The sequence below is a fragment of the Pan troglodytes genome, chromosome 16, assembly GCF_028858775.2.
Source record: "Pan troglodytes isolate AG18354 chromosome 16, NHGRI_mPanTro3-v2.0_pri, whole genome shotgun sequence".
In the NCBI taxonomy this organism is placed as follows: Eukaryota; Metazoa; Chordata; class Mammalia; order Primates; family Hominidae; genus Pan; species Pan troglodytes.
The window spans coordinates 52253950-52269893 of NC_072414.2; the positions used below are offsets into that span (position 1 = coordinate 52253950).

At 40.2% G+C, this 15944-nt stretch overlaps 1 long non-coding RNA gene across 1 annotated transcript; it reads left to right on the forward strand.

Moving 5' to 3' along the window:
• The first annotated feature begins 10653 nt into the window (after positions 1–10653).
• Positions 10654–14324, forward strand: LOC107968522 (uncharacterized). Its single transcript, XR_001709703.4, has 3 exons — positions 10654–10809; positions 12108–12158; positions 13602–14324. It is a non-coding gene; the product is annotated as an uncharacterized LOC107968522 (long non-coding RNA).
• The last annotated feature ends 1620 nt before the right edge of the window (positions 14325–15944 follow it).

The window sequence follows — 15944 nt, forward strand, 5'->3', positions numbered from 1 at the left end:
AAGATGGACGAATAGGAAGAGCTCGGTCTGCAGCTCCCAGCGAGATTTATACAGAAGATGGGTGATTTCTGCATTTCCAACTGAGGTACCTGGTTCATCTCACTGGAACTGGTTGGACAGTGGGTATAGCACATGGAGGGTGAGCCGAAGCAGGGCAGGGCATCGCCTCACCCAGGAAGCACAAGTGGTTGGGGGATTTCCCTTTCCTAGCCAAGGGAAGCTGTGACAGAATGTATCTGGAGAAAAGGTACACTCCTGACCAAATACTGCGCTATTCCCAGTCTTAGCAACCGACAGACCAGGAGATACCCTCCTGTGCCTGGCTCGGCAGGTCCCATGCCCACGGAGCCTTACTCACTGCTAGCCCAGCAGTGTGAGATCGACCTGTGATGCTGCAGCTGGATGGGGGATGGAGCATCCACCATTGCTGAGGCTTGAGTAGCTCACAGTATAAACAAAGAGGCCTGGAAGCATGAAATGGGCGGAGCCCACCACTGCTCAGCAAGGCCTACGGCCTCTATAGATTATACCTCTTGGGGCAGGGCATAGTAAAACAAAAGGCAGCAGACAGCTTCTGCAGACTTAAACGTCCCTGTCTGACAGCTCTGAAGAAAGCAGTGGTTCTCTCAGCACAGCATTCAAGCTCCAAGAACAGACTGCCTCCTCAAGTGGGTCCCTGACCCTCGTGTAGTGGGACTGGGAAACACCTCCCAGTAGGGGCCAACAGACATGTCAAACGGGTGGATGCCTCTCTGGGAGGAAGCTTCCAGAGGAAGGATCAGGCAGCAATATTTGCTGTTCTGCAGTCTCTGCTGGTGATACCCAGGCAAACAGGGTCTGGACTGGACCTCTAGCAAACTCCAACAGACCAGCAGCTGAGGGGTCTGACTGTTAGAAGGAAAACTAACCAACAGAAAGGAATAGAATCAACATCAACAAAAAGGACATCCACACCAAAACCCCATCTGTAGGTCACACACATCAAAGACCAAAGATAGATAAAACCACAAAATGGGGAGAAACCAGAGCAGAAAAGCTGAAGATTCCAAAAAACACAGCACCTCTTCTCCTCCAAAGGATTGCAACTCCTCACCAGCAAGGAACAAAACTGGATGGAGAATGAGTTTGACGAGTTGACAGAAGTAGGCTTCAGAGGGTCGGTAATAACAAACTTCTCCAAGCTAAAGGAGCATGTTCTAACCTATCACAAGGAAGCTAAAAACCTTGAAAAAAGATTAGACAAATGGCTAACTAGGATAAACAGTGTACAGAAGACCTTAAATGACCTGATGGAGCTGAAAACCATGGCACAAGAACTTCGTGACCTATGCACAAGCTTCAATAACTGATTTGATCAAGTGGAAGAAAGGATATCAGTGACTGAAGATCAAACTAATGAAATAAAGTGAGAAGACAAGATTAGAGAAAAAAGAGTGAAAGGAAATGAACAAAACCTCCAAGAAATATGGGACTATGTGAAAAGACCAAATCTACGTTTGATTGGTGTACCTGAAAGTGATGGGGAGAATGGAACCAAGTTAGGAAACACTCTTCAGGATATTATCCAGGAGAACTTCCCCAACCTACCAAAGCAGGCCAACATTCAAATTCAGGAAATACAGAGAACACCACAAAGACACTCCTCGAGAAGAGCAACCCCAAGACACATAATTGTCAGATTCACCAAGGTTAAAATGAAGGAAAAAAATATTAAGGGCAGCCAGAGAGAAAGATCTGGTTACCCACAAAGGGAAGCCCATCAGACTAACAGCAGATCTCTCAGCAGAAACCCTACAAGCCAGAAGAGAGTGGGGGCCAATATTCAACATTCTTAAAGAATTTTCAACCCAGAATCTCATATCCAGCCAAACTAAGTTTCATAAGTGAAGCAGAAATAAAATCCTTTACAGACAAGCAAATGCTGAGAGATTTTGTCACTACCAGGCCTGCTTTACAAGAGCTCCTGAAGGAAGCACCAAACATGGAAAGGAACTACCGGTACCAGCTATGGCAAAAATATGCCAAATGGTAAAGACCATCAGTACTATGAAGAAACTGCATCAATTAACAGGCAAAATAACTAGCTAACATCATAATGACAGGATCAAATTCAAACATAACAATATTAACCTTAAATGTAAATTGGCTAAATGTCCCAATTAAAAGACATAGACTGGCAAACTGGATAAAGAGTCAAGACCCATCTGTGTGCTGTATTCAGGGGACCCATCTCACATGCAAAGACACACATAGGCTCAAAATAAAGGGATGGAGGAAGATCTACCAAGCAAATGGAAAGCAAAAATGAAAGCAGGGGTTGCAATCCTAGTCTTTGATAAAACAGACTTTAAACCAACAAAGATCAAAAGGGACAAAGAAGGCTACTACATAATGGTAAAAGGATCAATTCAACAAGAAGAGCTAACTATCCTAAATATATATGCACCCAATACGGGAACACCCAGATTTATAAAGCAAGTCCTTAGAGACAAACAAAGAGACTTAGACTCCCACACAATAATAATGGGAGATTTTAACACCCCACTGTCACTATTAAACAGATAAATGAGACAGAAGGTTAACAAGGATATCCAGGACTTGAACTCAGCTCTGGACCAAGTGGACCTAATAGACATCTACAGAACTCTACACCCCAAATCAACAGAATATACATTCTCTCAGCACCGCATTGTAGTTATTCTAAATTTGACCGCATATTTGGCAGTAAAACACTCCTCAGCAAAAGAACAGAAATCACAGCAAACTGTCTCTCAGACCACAGTGCAATCAAATTAGAACTCAGGATTAAGAAACTCACTCAAAACTGCACAACTACATGGAAACTGAATGACTTGCTCCTGAATGACTACTGGGTAAATAACAAAATGAAGGCAGAAATAAAGATGTTTTTTGAAACCAATGAGAACAAAGACACAATGGACCAGAATCTCTGGGACACATTTAAAGCGGTGTGTAGAGGGAAATTTATAGCACTAAATACCCACAAGAGAAAGCAGAAAAGATCTAAAATTGACACCCTAACATCACAACTAAAAGAAGTAGAGAAGAGCAAACAAATTCAAAAGCTAGCAGAAGGCAAGAAATAGCTAAGATCAGAGCAGAACTGAAGGAGATAGAGACACAAAAAACCCTTCAAAAAAAAAAAAAAAATCAATGAATCCAGGAGCTGCTTTTTTTTAAAGATCAACAAAATAGACCACTACCAAGACTAATAAATTAGAAAAGAGAGGAATCAAACAGACGCAATACAAAATGATAAACAGGATATCACCACCAATCCCACAGAATACAAACTACCATCAGAGAATACTATAAACATCTCTTTGCAAATAAACTAGAAAATCTAGAAGAAATGGATAAATTCCTGGACACATACACCCTCCCAAGACTAAACCAGGAAGAAGTTGAATCTCTGAATAGACCAAAAACAGGTTCTGAAATTGAGGCAATAATAGCCTACCAACCAAAAAAAAGTCCAGGACCACATGGATTCACAGCTGAATTCTACCAGAGGTACATAGAGGAGCTGATACCATTCCTTCTGAAATTATTTCAATCAACAGAAAAAGAGGGAATCCTCCCTAACTCATTTTATGAGGCTAGCATCATCCTGTTACCAAAGCCTGGTTGAGACACAACAAAAAAAGAGAATTTTAGACTAATATCTGTGATGAACATCGATGAAAAAATCGTCAATAAAATACTGGCAGACCAAATCCAGCAGCACATCAAAAAGCTTATCTACCACAATCAAATGGGCTTCACCCCTGGGATGCAAGGCTGGTTCAACATATGTAAATCAGTAAACATAATCCATCACATAAACAGAACCAACGACAAAAACCACATGATTATCTTAATAGATGCAGAAAAGGCCTTTGACAAACTTCAACAGCCCTTCATGCTAAAAACTCTCAATAAACTAGGTATTGATGGAACGTATCTCAAAATAATAAGAACTACTTATGACAAACCCACAACCAACATCATACTCAATGGGCAAAAACTGGAAGCATTCCCTCTGAAAACCGGCACAAGACAGTGATGCCCTCTCTCACCACTGCTATTCAATATAGTGTTGGAAGTTCTGGCCAGGGCAATCAAGCAAGAGAAAGAAATAAAGGGTATTCAATTAGGAAAAGAGGAAGTCAAATTGTCCCTGTTTGCAGATGACATGATTGTATATCTAGAAAACCCCATCATCTCAGCCCAAAATCTCCTGAAGCTGATAAGCAACTTCAGCTAAGTCTCAGGATACAAAATCAATGTGTAAAATCACAAGCATTCCTATACACCAATAATAGACGAACAGAGAGCCAAATCATGAGTCAACTCCCATTCACAATTACTACAAATAGAATAAAATACCTAGGAATCCAACTTACAAGGGATGAGAAGGACCTCTTCAAGGAGAACTACAAACCACTGCTCAATGAAATAAAAGAGGACAAAAACAAATAGAAGAACATTCCATGCTCATGGATGGGAAGAATCAGTATGGTGAAAATGGCCATACTGCCCAAAGTAATTTATAGATTCAATGCTATCCCCTTCAAGCTACCAATGACTTTCTTCACAGAACTGGAAAAAACTACTTTAAAGTTCATATGGAACCAAAAAAGAGCCTGCATAGCCAAGACTATCCTAAGCAAAAAGAACAAACCTGGAGGTATCACACTACCTGACTTCAAACTATACTACAAGGCTACAGTAACCAAAACAGCATGGTACTAGTATCAAAACAGATATATAGACCAATGGAATAGAACAGAGGCCTCAGAAATAACACCACAGATCTACAACCATCTGATCTTTGACAAACCTGACAATAACAAGCAATAGGGAAAGGATTTCCTATTTAATAAATGGTGCTGGGAAAACTGGCTAGCCATATGTAGAAAGCTGAAAATGGATCCTTTCCTTACACCCTATACAAAAATCAATTCAAGATGGATTAAAGACTTAAATGTTAGACCTAACACCATAAAAACCCTAGAAGAAAACCTAGGCAATACCATTCAGGACATAGGCATGGGCAAAGACTTCATAACTAAAACACCAAAAGCAATGGCAACAAAAGCCAAATTTGACAAATGGAACCTAATTAAACAAAAAAGCCTTGGTACAGCAAAAGAAACTATCATCAGAGTGAACAGGCAACCTACAGAATGGGAGAAAATTTTTGTAATCTACCCATCTGACAAAGGGCTAATATCCAGAATCTACAAAGAACTTAAACACATTTACAAGAAAAAAAAAACCCATGAAAAAGTGGGCAAAGGATATGAACAGACACTTCTCAAAAGAAGACATCTGTGCAGCCAACAGACACAAAAAAATGCTCATCATCACTGGTCACAGAAATGCAAATCAAAACCACCATGAGATACCATCTCACGCCAGTTAGAATGGCAATCATTAAAAAGTCAGGAAACAACAGATGCTGGTGAGGAGGTGGAGAAATAGGAACACTTTTACACTGTTGGTGGGAGTGTAAATTAGTTCAACCATTGTGGAAGACAGTGTGGTGATTCCTCAAGGATCTAGAACTAGAAATACCATTTGATCCAGTAATCCCATTACTGGGCATATACCCAAAGGATTATAAATCATTCTACAATAAAGACACATGCACACATGTTTATTGTGGCACTATTTACAATAGCAAAGACTTGGAACCAATCCAAATGTCCATCAATGATAGACCAGATTCAGAAAACGTGGCACATATACACCATGGAATACTATGCAGCCATAAAAAACGATGAGTTCATGTCCTTTGCAGGGACATGGATAAAGCTGGAAACCATCATTCTAAGCAAACTATCACAAGGACAGAAAACCAAACACTGCATGTTCTCACTCATAGGTGGGAGTTGAACAATGAGAACACATGGACATAGGGTGGGGAACATCACACACCAGGGCTAGTTGTGGGGTGGGGGGCTGGGGGAGGGATCGCTTTAGGAGAAATACCTAATGTAAATGATGAGTTACTGGGTGCAACACACCAACATGGCACAGGTATACCTGTGTAACATACCTGCACTTTGTGCACACGTACCCTAGAACTTAAAGTATAATAAAAAAAGAAAAAGAAAAACAGTGAACACTGAGGCCAACCTGGAAACAGCATTAACATTGAATGTGCTCCCCATCCCATGCATGGATCAACTGGCAGGGAAAGGAAGCCTAGGTTTTGCGCAGATTTTCTGACCAATCACTGGTTAGCCATATACAGACCCATAGGCACCCTCTAGGAGGCCAGACTTAAAAATAAGAAGGATTGAAAGAAATCAAAGCATAGCTATCACTGGCAGCATGCATACCACAAGGAGAGAGATTCCACAGATTAAGTCCAGGAAAGGTGGTTTTTGGTTGTTTTTTGGGTTTTGTTGTTGTTGTTGTTTTCTCAAAAGACAGTTTTCCACTCCAACATTTAAAGAACTCAGAAATCACCACTCTGTCCTCACAAGAGAAAAGCCGAACACTCTGAATGTCAAAACTCTTTTGATCCATCACAGAATTGAGCAAAGAGGGCAAACCACCATCCCCAAAACTGGAGAAACAGGAGAATATAGGGAATCACAGATGACCAGAAACAGAGGTCAAAGGAAGTAGTAACTGGGAAGAACACTTGGATGCTAATAGACGAATTGCTGGAGGTGGAGCAAGATCTGGCTTTAGAGTTAAAAACTCCTGGGGGCCCACTCATAGGGAGACTCCAACACTTTCATGAGTTTCACCTCCAAAAGCCCCATCAGATTCTCACACTGAAGATGCGAGAAAAATGTCTGGCATCCAGCAGGGAGATAAGGAAAGTAACAATTTTGAAATAAACCTGGGGTTGGAGGAGTAACCATTATAATTTCTTAACTGAGCATTCCTTTCTCTGTAATAAAATCCTGCCCTCAAGAGAAATTTCTTTACCAGACTCTTATCCGACCTAGGAGAATGGCAATTAGACAACTTGAGCCCTTTCTGTCCTATTTCACATCAGGGGACAAAAAAAAAGACTAAGACACTCTCCTGAAAAGACTCAGACCCACTTTAAAAAACCCTGAAATTTAATCATATTATAGAATGCTTTGAGATTTAAAAGCATTCTTTCATGCTTTCTTCTTTAATTCAATGTATTCATTTATTTATATTAAAATTTTTCTCCATTTGGATTTTTCTTTGTATACAGTGCGAAGTATGAATTCAACTTAATTTTTTCCAGGCTGCCCTTTGTCTCACATCACCAGTTTTTAAATAGTTCATTTTTCCCACTGATTTGCATTGCTACCCTTTCATATATTAAAATTGTGCGTATTTTAGATTTCTGGACTTTTTGTTCTTTCATTTCTCTGACATGTACTAACAATATACTAACAATAGCTAATGCTGTATAACATACAATAGCTGCAACATCTATTTCTCTGAATTTTTGTTCTTCTTCAAAGATCTTCCTAGCTCTTAGAGAAAAAATTTTCCTATATGTTGCATATAACTACATACAACTAATTTTGCCTGGTTTTGAAGAGAAATAAATAATCTTTCTGGTATTTTTGAGGTCCTGTCTTAATGTATAAATTAACTTAGAAAAGACTGACATCTTTATGATGTCGAGTCATTTTTGTCAAGAACAGGATAGGCCTTTTCCCATTTTTTTCAATTATTTTAAGTTCTTCGGGAATGTTTTCAAGTTTTCTTTATATATGGACTTTTACATTTATTAAATTTATTCCCATGTATTTTATCTTTTGGTTGCTACTGCAGATAGTTTTTTATTTTGTCTTCTGTTTTCCTTTTACCCTTTTATCTGATTCCAGATCAGTGGGAAAAATGAACTGTTCAAAAACCGGTGATGAGAAAACAGGGCAGCCTGGAAAAAATTAAGTTGAATCTATACTTCACTTTGTACCAGAGAAAAATCCAAATAGGGAATTTTTTTTTTTTTTTTTTTTAAGATAGTCTCGCTCTGTCACCAGGCTGGAGTGCAGTGGCGTGATCTCGGCTCAATGCAACCCCTGCCTCCCAGGTCTAAGTGATTCTCCTGCCTCAGCCTCCCAAGTAGCTGGGACTACAGGCATATGCCAACACACCTGGCTAATTTTTGTACTTTTAGTAGAGACGGGGTTTCACCATGTTGGCCAGGATGGTCTCAATCTCTTGACCTTGTGATCCACCCACCTCGGCCTCCCAAAGTGCTGGGATTACAGGCGTGAGCCACCATGCCTGGCCCCAAATGGAGAAAATTTTAAGGGCTGTTTAAGTCATAGTTAGACTCCCAGATCCAGGCATGGCACAACCCCTACTCCAACACAGGATTGAAAGGTTTTTGTTTTGTTTTTTGTCTCATGAAGGTAAAACGAAGAGTATTTCAACTAAAAACTCCTAGGTACAGTTGACGGTGGAGGTACCATTCACAAACAGGGAGAACATGTGAAACTGAGTCCCTCCCCCTAGCCTTGCCCCATTTAGCTTAGGGAACCCTAGCAGCCAGGCAGTCTTACCTATGCAGAAGACTGAAAGATTCTTTCATGGAGGTCTTATCAGTCCAAGAGCAAAAACTAATGCACACTGTATTGAGGGGTTCCTCACTGAAGTCTCAGCCTGATTACTGTAAAATAAAACACTCAACAAGTCCCACTCATGTGCTCCCATATTCCAAACAGATTTTTAATCTCTTAGTCTGCTCAAGTTGTCATAACAAAATACTACAGATTGGGTGGCTTAAACAGATATTTATTTTCTCACAGCTCTGGAAGCTGGGAAGTTCATGATCAAAGTGCCAGGAAATTCAGTTTCTGGCTTGCAGATGGTCGCCATCTCACCATGGGCACACATGTCCTTTCCTTGGTGCTTGTGGGTAGCGAGGGGGAGAGAGAGTGACAGCATGCATGAGCTCTGATACCTCTTCTTCTAAGGATCAGTCCCCTCCCCTTGACCTTATTTAATCTTAACTACTTCCTTATAGGCTCCATCTCCAAACACAGTCGCATTATGGGGTTAGGGCTTCAACATGTGAATTTGGGCTTGATAGAAGCTTTCAGTCCCTCTGACATTGTCAAACCAAACTGTTGTCTACAGGATTTCAACCTATGGACAGTGATTAGCAAGCATCAGCTCTGCCCTTCTTATTTGACTGTTGCGCCTCTGGGTGTGCCCACTGACTTTCCATGCCAAGGTATAACTAAATGGCAAAGTACTTCCTGTTTCAGAATCAAGATATTTAGATCCATTGGATCTACAGTAGATAGGATCTGGTGTTACCTTCTGTGGACACTACCACACCTTTCTAAGTCTGTTAGAGGCTTCTAAAACTGGTACAGATGGAGAACTGAAGAATCCTGATTTTTTCTTTTCATCGACTTTAAACATGTTCCATTATAAGGCCTTGTTTGAAAATATCTATTGACTGGTATATGGAAATGTACATCTCTGTAATAACTGTGCTTTTTTGATATATAAACTCTTCACCCCCTAATAATCCTTAAGCAAACACAGGTGGGATTCCCATCACCAGCAGAGGCTGATAGCAGCTTCTTATTGGAATGGGTGAGCATTGCAAATGAGCATTGCAAAACAGCCCAGACTGGGACATCCACATACCACTCTGTCGCCAAGACATCCCTTCCAAGCACTGCCACCTCTACTTCTGTGAACTCTTTGCCTCCCTCCCATCTGCCTATAGGGCCACGAAGGAAACTCTTATCCTTCATCAAACCCAGCTCTGAACAGTGAGTTTATGTGAGATATGTTGTCCCTTTGTTTGCTCCTGACAAGCGTAAAGAAACACTTTCACTGCTGATAATAATGGTTAATTTATCACATCCAGCCGAGGCTGACCTCTGGGCGTCCCAGACCCTCCATCACCTTCACACCTGCTCAAGCTAATTGTTAGAGCCAAGTGTAAATGAAAATCAACTGGGCTAATAATGAATGGAGCCCATTACTTCCAAAAGCACATTGCTTTACGAAGGTTTATCAAGAAACATTATAACCAGTTCCCCCCACCCCCTGCGCCCCCCCATCCCCCGTCACAGTTCCCTGTTTTATAGATGAGAAAAAAGTGAGCAAACAAGGAGGGACCAGCCTATGAAAACAGGCATAAGCACAGAGACTGGAAACACATTTGACTTTAGCTTCCTGAGCTCTACAACAGCTATTCCTATGTGTTACCAAAATTCACTCAATGTATCGAAAGAGTGAGGTTTACAATATTTATCCCAATGTTGTTGTCATCTGTTTATATAAGTAAATGAGATCATTACTGGCTGTGAAGACCTTAATTAATATGCTAAGCTCATTCCTCCACCAAAACCATTTTTTAAGGTGGCCATCTTCATGTCTTCCCCAGTCACTGTCACCTCCCCTAGAACTGCCTTGCCATTCTCATCTGAAAGCACAGACCCAGTTCCCAAATCACTGATATGACATAACCAGAACTCCTGTTAAAGACAACTGAGTGTCTTCAAGGGGCAGCTATTAGATTGTCAGGAATTATCAGCTGTAGTTAGAAGATATAGCCCTAAGGGGGTTTGAGAAATCCCTTCCCATCACCAAATTGGGGGTTTAATTGGTCTGGGAACATTTTTAAACTTTTTTGTATTGTAATATATTTGTTCATTTTTAATTTATTTACAGTACAAGCGGTTCACATTCCCATCTCAAGCCATAAATCAAAAGGATTATTGATCTCCCAGCACATTCACTGATAAAAGGAAATACCAGCAACTCCATGCATCTGAGCATACAACTTATATGGACTTCTAGCAAGTGATCCCCTGGACTTAAAAACATGTAAGACCTCCAGATCACCAGTTTGAACTTAATTTGGACCAAATATTGAGTCATTCTGTGTTAGATTTGAATCAATTGTTCATAGGATGCAAATAACCAGTTTACAATATGAACAAGTGCGACTGATTACCCCAAATTTTGACTTCCTTGCCTAACTACCCAGAAAATTACTCTCAAACCCGGTAGAGGATTCCATAGCCTTGCATTGACAAGGCCTTTATTAACTACCTTAATCTGGGCATCTTACTTACCCAGGTTTTTTAATACTTCCTAGAGAGACATACTAATCAGTGACTTCTGCAGTATCTGCCTAATAGCCTTAGATTTTGAGGGCACCAATAAAAACATATGCTGCACAGCATCTGCTTGTAATGTGGAAAGGCCAGTTAGGTGAGCACAAAGCCTCTGAATAGCAGTATCAACTTGCTTCAGAGGAACAAGATATGAATTAGTATTCTACAAGAAAAGAGGATAGGATCTATGGTTGTAGTAGTCCGTTTTCATACTGCTGTAAAGAACTTCCCAAGATTGAGTAATTTATAAAGGAGAGGTTTAATTGACTCACAGTTCAGCAGGGCTGGGGAGGCCTCAGGAAACTTACAATCATGGAGTGACGCGAAAGGGAAGCAAAGCACCTTCTTCAAAAGGCGGCAAGAAGAAGTGCCGAGTGACGAAGGGAAGAGCTCCTTATAAAACCATCAGATCTCGTGAGAACTCACTGTCACGAGAACAGCATGGGGAAACTGGCCCCAGGATTCAATTACCTACACCTGGTCTCTCCCTTGACACGTGGGGATTATGGGGGTTGTGGGTATTACAACTCAAGATGTGATTTGGGTGTGGACACAAAGCCTAACCATATCAATGGTCAAATAAGAATGGAAAAAATATTGGGTTTAATTACATTCAATAGACTCCTTTTTTTCAAGGCAGGGATTCTCAGAACTAATACATATGTCAGTCTACTTTTCATTGACATGAATATAAAATCCTCATTTCACAGAACACCTGTGAATATATTGAATAACATTAGTATTCAACAGAACAGGATCAGGAAACTTCCTCTAGAAGGCGCTTTCCAAATAAAGACCAAATACACTGCTGCAGGAGGGAAGAATAAATTCATTTACATATATTTCTGTGGTAAGGGATAAAATCTTAAATTTTTGCTGGCTTCACTTATATGAAAGAATTCAGTGATTTTGGATTTTGTGTTAGTTAGCTCTTGTTGCAATAAGTCTACATAACAAACAATTTCCATATCTCAGATATTTATAACATTAACTTCTCATTCACAGGTCTGAATCCTGGCTGGGACAGTTTGGCTTTAAGTAGTACATCAAATTCAGGTGTGTTCCATGTGTTTTTCATTCAGGAATCCAGGCGAAAAAGCTGTGGCTACTTCAGTGTGCTTTTCTCGTGGTGTAGAACAGGTGCACAAAATTGCTGGCAGACATTTACCAAACCTCTTAAGCCTCAGCCTAGAACTGATCACCTATCACTTTACCACATTCCATTGGTCAAAGAAAGTCATACGGCCACACCCAAAACTAGTGGGGCAGGGTGGTATATTCTACCCACAGAGAAGACAGGCAAGGGCAGGGAGAGAAGGAAGAATGGTAAGTAAATAATAATATTCACTACATTGACCATAAATTCAAGATTTAACCATGTGTGGGAATTCAATCATATTTTTATTTCCTTTAAACACAAATGTCCTGGTCAATAATTCAAACGTGCACATTATTAGACTTAATAATAGGAATATAGAGCCCACTTCTTTTCTTTCTTCTTGTTCTTCCTTGCTTTGGAAAAGTCAGCATTCAATGTGTATGTGTGCCAATCCAGGGAAGTCAGAAGACTATGGCATCTTCCATCCAGATTCCTGGGTGGATGTCCTGAACACCAACACCATAGTCAAATGTTTATTTAAGAACACTAGTGTATGCTTCTTTAATACAGTGTAACAAGTTACCACAAATTTAGCATCTTAGAACAATACACGTTTATTGTCTCATGGTTTCTGTGAGTCAGGAATCCAGACACAGCTTTGGCTGAGTCCTGTGCAAGGCTGCAGTCAAGGTCAGCCAGGACTGACTTCTCATCTGAAAGCTCATATGGAGAAAGATTCACTTCCAGGCTCACTGGGGTGTTGGCAAAATTCATCTTCTTGCAGGCATAGGACTCATGGCATCTTGTGTCTCCAAAGCCAGAAAGGAGAGAAAAACTGTAGAGCAATTCTGCTAGCAAGGCAGAGTCTTCTAAAAGGAAATATAATCACAAGAGTATTATTGCATCACCGTCTCCATACTCTGTGGCCTAGAAATAAGTCAGGGGTCCTGCCCACACCCAAGGGGAGTGAATATACAAAAGCATAAACACCAAGGGGCAGGAATCATGGAGACCACCTTAAAGTTTGTCCACCACAACTAGAAACCTAAAAAATATGTTTATGTCTATTAAGAACACATGGGCACAGGGAGGGGCACATCACACACCAGGGCCTGTCAGGGGGTGGGGGGGCAAGGGGTGGGATAGCATTAGGAGAAGTACCTAACATAGATGACACATTGATAGGTGCAGCAAACCACCATGGCACATGTATACCTATGTAACAAACCTGCACATTCTCCACATGTATCCCAGAACTTAAAGTAAAATTTATATATATATATCCTGCTTTTCCCAAATTTTACGAGTGGGGAATCACTCTCCATCATGTTCTAGAATTGCATTCACACTTAGGAGAACTCACATTCACTGGCTAATTCTATATTGCATGCTATTTTAAGATCTTTTCAGGAAGGAAACTTCTGCCATCAGTTGGCCAATGCTGTTCCATCAGTGAGTGTTCAGTGTCACTAACCAACAGAATGACCAAGAAATCATTCCAGTCAGAAAAGGCCCAAGTACCAATGATTGGACAGTCGTGATTTATATTTGTGCCTAATATGACCAACATAAGTCACACTGGTTATGCATGGAAATGCAACCATCAGCTGACAAGAACTGAAACTTATGACTCATGCTGTGTCAACTCTGAGCCAAAGCAGTCAGTCAACTCAAAGGGAGTAAACATCAGTCAAACAGATGATTTGGCAGCCTAACTATTTAACAACTGATGATGACTGGAATTTTCACTTTTCAATCAGTCACATAGACATGGTCTCAGGAAGAGAAATAACTGAAGTTTAGAGTAGTTTTCTTTTGCTTTTTCATAAAAGTCATTCATCCCAAAACATTTGCTGAATGCCTGCTGTGTTCTAGGTACTCTATTTAGTGCTTGGAATATAGAGATGAAAGACTGAAGTAGTGTTAGAAATGAAAAATCATTGTTTAAATTCTTTCTCTTCTAATACGATTATCTATGCTGCTAAGCAATTTTCTCAGTGATTATCAGCCATCAGCCATCAAAACCCGGGACCTTCCCCACAGCTCCTCTTTTAACCCTAATATTTAACCAAAAATTGCTCTGCTGTGGCAAAACCTCAATACATATACATTGCCTTGGTTCCAAAGAGTAACTGGAATGGGCTTACTGCTTTCTAGTGGATTTATAGAAAAAGCCATCTGATAAAAATGTATTTACTATGATGCCCATTATAACATCTGAGGTTAAGAATACTTTGTATTCTACAAACATTTGAAAGCCAGAGGTCACTTAAAACAAATGCAGGTTTAATACAAATGCACAAAATTACACATAAACAGAGAACGCTACAGAGAGAGAGATAACCTTGGATAACTTGGCTCTTTCCTTCCCTATTCTCTTTCTGGAGGTAATCGTATACATTCCCATGGCTTTTATATACTAAAGCTTTTAGACAGCAAGTAGATGACAAACTCACTTTAATAATCATTTATCATAAGCTTGGTATTGGGGTTAAAAATAAACTCTTGACAAACACCAAGGACTCCTTTATTCTTAAATCCCTTTTATTGTCAAGGACTCCTTTATTCTAATGCAGTGGCTCCTGAAAAACTTTCCTTTTCAAGGATACTTTTTCAAACACAATCAATAATCTACAATCAACTTTGTAATCTCTTTAGAAGCCAGGACCTTCTCAGCTTTGGAGTTTTGATGATAAAATGCATAGCTGGATTTCTACAAGCCCAAGATTTAAAAATTGTATTTGTTGGTTATTAATCAGATTATTAATAATCTGGTGTTTGAGACATACTGTGAAGTCAACAGTTATAAAAATTATTAATTTTAGAAATTCAGAGTTATAATGGGTCTAAAAATATAGTTAGAATGAATGAATAAGGCCTAGCATTTGATAGCATAAAAGGGTGACTGTAGTCAATAATAATTCAATTGTATATTTTAAAATAACTGGAAGAATATAGCTGGATTGTTTGTAACACAAATGATAAATGCTTGACAGGATGGATACTTCATCTTCCATGATGTGATTATTACACGCTGCAGAACATCTCATGTAACCCATTAATATATACGCCTATTATGTACCCACAAAAATTAAAAATTAAAAAAAGAAATTCAGAGTTGAAATGAAGTTTTGTTTTGTTTTGTTTTGGCTGAGACAGAATCTCGCTCTGTTGTCCAGGCTGGAGTGCAGTGGCGTGATCTTGGCTCACTGCAACCTCCGCCTCCCTGCAACCTCCACCTCCTGGGCTCAAGTGATTCTCCTGCCTCAGCCTCCCCAGTAACTGGGATTACAGGTGCACATCACCATGCCCGGCTAATTTTTGTATTTGTAGTAGAGATGGAGTTTCACCAGGTTGGCTAGGCTGGTCTCGAACTCCTGACCTCAAGTGATCTTCCAGCCTCGGCCTACCCCAAAGTGCTGGGATTACAGGCATACAGCCACTGCGCCTGTCCTGAAATGAGTTGTAGCCTGAAAACCAGATGGTTTCACATCTGGTCTATCCCCTCTCCAGAGCTCAATTCTCCACAGCAACATCTGTAGCAGGTAGTTTGTCCAGCTCTTACTCAAACAGCCCCAGCCAAATCGCCCCACCTTTCCAGCGGGGAGCTCACACCTTCCGAGAGTTTATTTCATCTTCTCACATCACCTTAGCATATATTCCTTATTTTAGTCAGTGTTTTTGTCATGTAGCTTTAATCCACGATCTTGGCTATACCCCCTGGAAAAAAATCTTTGAAAAAA